Raw genomic sequence first — 9,000 nt, 5'->3', positions numbered from 1 at the left:
CATATGAATGTTTTTGACATAAGATTAGATTTATACTAGTAAAATATTTGCGATAAAAAAAAAAATTGGCTTCCATATTTACAAACGAATACAACCTCTGAAACACGCTGTAAACGATTCCAATGTACTACCATGTTCTATATATAGGTACTTTTATCGTCTACTAGCACTACTTTTTGAATGTAATTTCTTTTTATAATGCTCATTTGGCACATCATTTTCAGTAGAACACCAAAAAAAAAAAAAAAAAAAATCATAGTGTTATAAATTATTTATAATCATGATGAACTTTGATACATTCACCATCTAAATGTAATAATTATAGGATAATTTATTGAGTGAAGTAAAAAGTGTATATTTTCATGTATAAAACAACGATAACGACCTTAAACTGACACGACACACATATCATTTGAATATAATATATTTTTTACTAACTCAATAAAAATCATAATTATTTATTTTTCTTCTTCTTTTTTTCTATACGATTTATACTATTTATTCTATAAAATATTATAACTTTTGTTTATATCCGATACAAAACGGTATTTATAAAATAAATTACCGCATAAGGAATCTATTATATTATTATATAATCCATTAAAATTTAAATTATTATGTACATTGTGTTATTATTTTTTAATTAATATTACTGTTATAAATTTCCAAGTTATATTTTTTTATTTTTCAGATAATGTACGTTTTGTTTATATGATATGCATAGGGTAATATAAGTTATTTTTCAAAAGGAAATATAACATAGAATCATAAATGTACGAATTACCTATTTACATAGAAGTTGAGTAGGTGTATATTTATGTTCATAGACTATTCTTGTTAAAGCAATAATTAAAACTCGTACTATAACATTACCATACAATGGAAATAAAACACAGGTAATAAATATTACAAGTAGGTGGTATGTTAATTTTAATTAGGCTTCATACCGAGGTAATTTAATAAAAATGACAAAATTAAATTAAATTTACCATTATTTTTTTAATTTGAACAGAGTTATGAATGTATATAATATAGGTATATATTATATTGTAGGTTTTATTTTGTTTTATTTGTTTAGTGTCATCTTGATAGGAACATCAAAAAAGCTTTGACGGTGATTTGTAATAACTTTGAATTGATTTAGTATTTCTTTTGAGAGGTCAAAAGTGAAAAATTCTATTTACTTTTCAAAATAATTGAGAAAAATTTAAAATAAATTCCAATTTTTGACATAAATTTTGTTTTAATTAATAAACGACTAATTTATAACTGTTCACATAACATATAATGATGCTATATAAATGCTCCTAAGTTACTCTAATATCTACATATTATTATTGTATATTTAATAAATAAAATATTTGTAAGTAGAAGTTAAGACTACACAACTTAGTTTTGAATACAACTTCCTAGGAAAATATCATACAAAAAATGTTTTTAAAATGTCTCCAACCAAAATTGAGCACTTCTGCCTCTATTAGTCGATTCTATTTTTTCCCCAGAAAACATTAAAGTACACATAATAACTCCACACGAAAGTCAATGAGCTAAAGTAATTTTTTTATTTATATTCCATCATGAACATAGTCTATTGAATGTTTAAATTTATACAGAGCCCAACTAGAGGGGAGGGGCTGTAACCTCGGACCCCTGTTGATAATTAGGCTGCATCCGAATTGGTTCCCATACCTGAAAATTGACATCCGAATTGGTTCCCGACATTCCATGGAACACACATCCGAATTGGTTCCCGATATTCCACGGAACACACATCCGAATTGGTTCCCGATATTCTAGGTAGACAAGAAACTTTTTTTTTCGATCATGTTTTAAAAATCATATCAACAAAATTGCTTTTTTGATTTTTTGAATTTTTGAATTTTGCTTTAATATGAACTTATATAGCAAGTTCAACAGTTGTTTCTATTCCGCAAATCCGAACATTTTTCAATTTATTGATGTGTTGAAAGAAGTTCAAATTGAAACGTATGTTAAATTGCGAAGTACAAACAAATTACAGAATTTGAAGTCCAAAAATAAGGAAACATTTATAAAAATAGAAATGGACAAATACAAAAGTAATGAAATTACTAAATTAGAATTTATAAACAATGTTTGTTGCAAATTTTTACCTTAGTAATACATTAATATATACCTAATTATTATACTTAAAAAAAAAAAAAAAATTGACGAGTTGAAAAACTGTATTATTATTATTATATTATGTATTATTTTTCATTTTTTTTAATGACATTCGTGACAAAAGCCACAATTTTTTAACCATTTCCTGGGAACCAATTCGGAACAACCCGGGAACCAATTCGGATATACCCTTCGTAACAACCCGGGAACCAATTCGGATACACCGGATAATTAAATATTACAGTGGTACTGTGAAATTTTATGATATTATTTCTTTTATTAGACATTTACAAAACAAATTAGTCAATTTCGTATTATAATTTAAGATTACTATTTAATAAATAAAATAAGATATTAAAACAAATGTACTTAATCATTTGTTTAACCCACCTTGTCACCTAATCATCAACGTATTAGTCGAGTTTAAACTTTAAACACATGTGTGATCACACTAGCTATGTAACAGTTGTAAGCCGCACATTATCTAGAAATATTAGGAAACAAGAAAATCATTATGAGGCCAATGAAAAATAAAATGATAAAATTTAAAACTTCTTTTATAGTAGTTATGTGGAGTGAAATTTTATTGCAGTTTTACAGTGTTAGTAAATACCTTCAAAAACCGGAAATAGATTTGTTTATATCTGTACATTTATTAATACAATTAAAACTGATGTTAGTTCATTAAGAGAGAAGCTTATATATTTTGAAAACAAAGTATAGGAATTATCAGAAAATATTTGGCCCTGTGGAAAAAAAAAGTACTAAAGAAAAAAATTCCCGGATTGATCAATTGAAGGAAATTTAAACTGCGAGATAAGAAAGTTAGAGGTTAATACTTTTTACGTTATTATTAATCGTTTAGTTACTGAACTTGATAAAATATTAAACACATATTATAATGTACTCATAAGTAATATTTTTGGTCTAATGACAAAATTCAGTTCAGAATTATTATCAGAGATTTTTGCTGACATATTCATTAACACATTTAAAGATGATATCAATATGATTTATATAAAACAAAAAATTGTGTAATATTCTAGTTATTCTATGTAGTTAAATTTACCAATGATTTCTCCTCAAAATATTTTCTTGTATTTACATGAAAATAAAAGAAGATTTTTTAAATGTGTGTAATATACTGTATATTTCTTTACAGATTTATTTAACTTTGCTAATTTTGAATTGTAAAATAGAAAGAACAAATTCAAAATTAGAACTAATTTAAAACGCCTACAAAACGTCTCTTCAACAAGAAAAATTAAACTAACTTGTTCGTCTATTCTCTGAAAGGAAAATAATAAACACACTTGATTTTTCAGATCTAATTCAGAAGCTTAGTAATCAAAAATCTCGAGGAAAAACTATTGGCTTAAATTCCATTTTTATAGAATGTAATTGTTTTTATTATATAATATATATTGACAATATTTAAAATGCATTACCATTTAATGTACGATGTAAATGATGTATACAAATAAACATTAATTAATATTTTTCATTTGTACTAATATTATTATAACTATCCATTAGATAGTTAATAATTATATTTAAATATTATTCAAGTATAAAATATTAATTAATGTTCTGTAAATAAAAATTGTATTCACTGATGCAATATGTTATTTGAATGTTCACTGTCTTTTTTAACCTTTATAACTACGCGCGCTATTGTATTCTGTACACCAATATTTTTATCTTATTCTATTTTGGTTTATATTTGTTTTCAGTTATTTTCCTAATCTAACCTTTCTTTATGCAATATATATTAGATATTTAGATATTAGTCCATTTCAATCGTCATTCGATGTTTTTAGCAGCATAAACAAACTCCGTATTAATTTTTTTTTTTTTGTATCGATGAATGAAATAAGCAAAAAATAAAGTGCAATAATGCAATGTTATTCATTTCAGAAGTTAACATGTAAGGAGCACGTAAAAACTGTTGTCAGATAAAATGTGAGATAAATAATAAGTCAGGATAGTGAAGATAAGATTAAATTTAATGTAGTAACAATTTAGCTGACAGTAAGATATTTTTACTTTTATCAATTATAATATATAGCAATAACAACATTTTTTTTCTTTCATATACTATTATAATTAAATTTAAAACAATATTAAGTAAAATATAAAATAAAATCAAATATACATACAATACGACATTGATTTCTATGTAAATCAAATTGGTGTATAAAATATACCGTGCATGTAATTATTGAAAAAAAATTGAACAAATATTAAAGACCCTTAAAATTATATCGATGCATCCGAAAAGCATGCCAAAAAAATAAACATAAATTGGAATATCCAAACTGCATGCTAACTCTTAAAGGGGTCTGTCCGATTTACATGCCGTGTACCCACAAGTTTACTTTTTATTTATCATACACAACTTAAACTTTATTTTTTATTTTTTTATTTTTTTATTTTTTTTTTAAACATGAATAGAAACTAATTATTTTCAAAATTGAAATATTACCTGAATAAACATTTTACCAAATTGGAAAAGATAACACTGTAAATATTAAACAAAACGATTATAGTATAAGGTAATCAATAGTGAACGTATATTTTACATTTTTACATGGCATTTCAAATAAATAATAATATTATGAAATTTGATAGAGCTTTTTTTAATAAAATTATCTACTACCTACGTATTATAATCTACGAATATATCCATAAAAAATATAAATGACAATTGTTATTTAGCTAACTTCTACAATTTTACTTTAGCTATAGTTCTCGTAAACCATACATAGTTATTAATGTTATTATCTAAAAGATAAAACCATGAACTAACTATTGCCTATTACGAGGATTTTACTTTATAGAACCGTAATTATTTTTAGCCACAAAATGTTATATTAATGTATCGAAGAAAAAGTAAGACCGTTAATAAAACAAAGCTTGACTTTATTAAATGCTTACTATAACAATCATATTATTCAAACCTTTATAACATAAATCATGAAAATTCTATAATATTGAAATTGCTATATCCTATACCTTATGTATTATATATCGGTAATATTAAATCTGGGATAGCATTCGAAATACATTATAAACATACTATTTCATTATTTTGTCTTACCAAGTTAAGGTAATCATTAGGTAATGATTGATTACTAGGGTTTTATTTATTTTGACTGTTTAATTGTGTAACAATCGTTTTTATCAGTTTTTATAATATAGTGATAGAATCACTAATAATAATGTTAAAAAGTTTATAAATTTATACTTGTGCTTTGTTTTCATTTTTCTTTATAAGCTTACAAAATAATTAACAATACAAATATACACTATACATAATGCACACAAGTATGTTTACTATAACATTATAATATTGGTATAAATTATATGTTGAGATTATGATTAATGTTGATTGATTAATATTTTACATCTAAGCTATTTAATAAAATTATACATTTAAAAAAATAATTTAATTCATGAAATTGATTTTTTTTTATTTTAGTCAACAAGATGCATATATTTATGTATTTAGTATTGTAGTTTTTATACTGTTATCTTTATTTATATGGTTTGTTATCTGAGATTTTAAATAATAAATAACACTACATTAGTAATAGTTATTTTAAACATGAAATATATTTTTTTTAATTTTTATTTGTATTAATTTTATTTTAGTTTACAGTTATAAAAAGAGAGCTTCTAAGAGTATTTATGTGTAATTTACTTACAATAAAATGTGTTTAAATTACCATCAAAAAGTAATTTTGGTTCAGTAATTTGTCTATATTTTCCATTTAATTTTACACAAAAATGAATTCTTTCAAAATGTTGATATTTAAAATTGTTTGTTTATAAAAATGTCTTATTGTGCGACAATGTTTCAAAAATATTCAGTATTATGCTTTTAACAAATTCAAAACAAACATTTTATGCAGATCGTCATGAAAACAATTTAGTCTATTACGTCTGTTGTCTGATCTTTTGTTATTTTCCAGGAAAACCCTTCATAACTCATAATTATTAAGCAAGATTTTTTTAAATTGTTTGATAATACAATAATTACACAGAAATATCTAAATCTAAAAATTCCGAAAATAAAATTAACAAAATTGAAATGGGATTTTTTTATACTTGGATATTAGTAGATCTGCATTTTTTATCGGTCGACGATATCATTAGTTTTTTTCAGGAGATTAAATTTAGTTGTAATCATTGCCGCTAAACTAACCTACTTAACTCACGATTAAATGTAGTATATTATTTTATCATTGTTATCTACAACCGTGCCCAGTCTCTACCATAAAATACCTAAGTTAATTTGTGGGCCCTACCTAGACACCTAGTCTTAATCAACAAAATGTATTATTCACTCACTAAGAATAAATGGGTTTGTGAATTAGTGGTGAGGATAGTCATCAAATATTTTTTTCCCACTATTTCACACAATTTAGCTTAAGTACAAGGCGCTATCTATACTCTATTCCAATTGAGAATGGAAGTCGATGATAATTACTATAAAAATATAATATAAATATAATACATGGTAATTGCTATAATTCATGGATGGCGTTGATTGTAGTGTACCGATCTCGGAAATCTTTTCGTTTTTATCGATAATACCGACGTTATTACATTAGTTACGAACTTGGATTAAAAAGGTTTCTTAGTTGGTGATTGTCATTTGCCAGTCCGTTCCTCAATAATTCCTTCTAATCCTGCTTAATTTACGATCCGTAGTATTATCTCATTACGATAGTGTCAAAGATTTAATATTAGGTACCTACCTATAATATTTAAGTTTAATTTTATTCTTAATACCTTCTTGTCCTTCTTACATAATTTAGGTAAACATATGAATAAGCTATTTAATATACTATAGATAAAATCAATTTTACAAAATAATGTAACGATAAAATAAGCGATTTATGCATTTTATTTAATAAAGAAAAGTATAGATTTCCATGATTATATAATATATTATTATGTAATAATAACGATTTTGAAATACTTATATATAACATATTGATATTGATGAAAATTATATTTCTTGTCGAGTAATTAAGTTGTAAGTAATAAATGATAATGAATTACATAACAGTAGAAATTATGGACGAAGAATGGATGGACCTTGGATTTTTTTAGACTCAAAAATGGTTATAGGTTATAATAGTCAATATTATTATGCATTTCAAAGAGACAAAAATACATAACTTACAATTATTCAACGAGAGTATAAACTGGCTCTGTTATTTATTCAGATGAGTGGGTGGTTTATAGATGTTTGAATAGTTATGATTTATGAATATGCTCGTCAAATAGTTAACCATTAATAAAATTACATTGATTCTTTGATAAAGGCTTAGACTCGAAGCATAAAAAGACCATGAATGAATGCCTAGACAAAAGTTATAAAAACAATGAGAGGTATACCTCAATACCTTTTAATTGTTTCAAATGAATCTCGACCATTATTGTTGCAAATATGTTAGAAGAAAAGAACCTGACTTATTTGTTACATATTTGAAAAATATTAAAACAGTTGATTATAAAAAGGAGGCCCATATGAGTTGTTTTGTTCTTATACATTTGCAACAGGGAAAATTTTCATCCAGTACAACCAATTTTTTTTCACTTAAATATTAGAGTGAAATTTCGTATCATCATAGGCATTGTTAGGGGAGGTTGGAGGGCTTAACCCGCTCCAGCTCGGAAGATATCCACTCCCAAAACAAAATTGACTATTCTACGCCTATGCAGCTATTATTAAAATTAAAGGAAAGAACATTATCGGTATTCTCTTATCAGTCATCGGGGTTTTCTCTCCGGAAGCTAGGCTTGTAATAAAGACAAGGCTTCTTATAATATCTACTTACACTAAAACTAAACAAAAAATATTGAAATCGACCACACTGTATTCAGTGATTTTTATCATGCAATCAAACAATTTTTAAATAATTTAAAATTACAGAATGAAACTTCAATACAATTATAGACTATAGTTTATAATATAAAATATGAAATCTATATTAAACTAATGTCTAAATATATTTAATTATATTTTCATCTTAATTCCATCATTAGTTTTGTTTTTAAATTTTGTTCTATATAATATAGGAATTAAATAAATACTTATCAGTTTGTTTCGCTCTTGTTCGATGGTCATATTTAAATTTAATAAATTATATTCTCTATATAATAATACATAGTTCATTCTGTTTTTTTTTTTATGATATTTTAATAAAAGAATTTATATTTCACTTTGTTTAAGTAAATTATACATAATTTGTTCTACTGAACGAAAATTTTCCATGTTATAATATGTTTCTAAGACGAAGACAACATATGCAGATGTAGCGTCCCCTTATATTTAAGGTTTTAATATTATTACATGCATGTAATATTTTTTAAATTTATTTAATTATTTTAATAAATAATTATAAAACATGGCGCATTATACTATGTGGTCTATACAATAGTATGTAGAATGTAGACAACATATTCAAGCAGCACTCTAAAAGTTACAGGATATAATTTTTTTTTCTATTATATTATATTTATATAATTTTTTATCTAAAATAGTTTTATTAGTAGGATTTTAATGGTAGATAGTGCAAAATGACAAAACTGAAATAGATAACATTTTATTGTAGTAAAATTATAATTTTTTGTTTAGACATTTACACTTTACAGTACCTAAACACATATTTTCATTTATCGAAATAAATAAGTCTTTATACTAAAGATATATTCACATTATTTGAACACATTCAGATATTATCACAAAACTTTAGCTGTATCGTTGATTTAAGAATAGACTTATAAATTATAATAATAGACAGCATTGCATGTGAAAAATGAAGAATAAGTCTCAACATGAGC

This window comes from Melanaphis sacchari, unplaced genomic scaffold (genome assembly GCF_002803265.2).
Source record: "Melanaphis sacchari strain LSU unplaced genomic scaffold, SCAv2.0 Contig73_pilon_pilon, whole genome shotgun sequence".
Classification (NCBI taxonomy): Eukaryota; Metazoa; Arthropoda; class Insecta; order Hemiptera; family Aphididae; genus Melanaphis; species Melanaphis sacchari.
The sequence above is the reverse complement of the archived record's forward strand: the minus strand, read 5'-3'. Positions refer to the sequence as shown.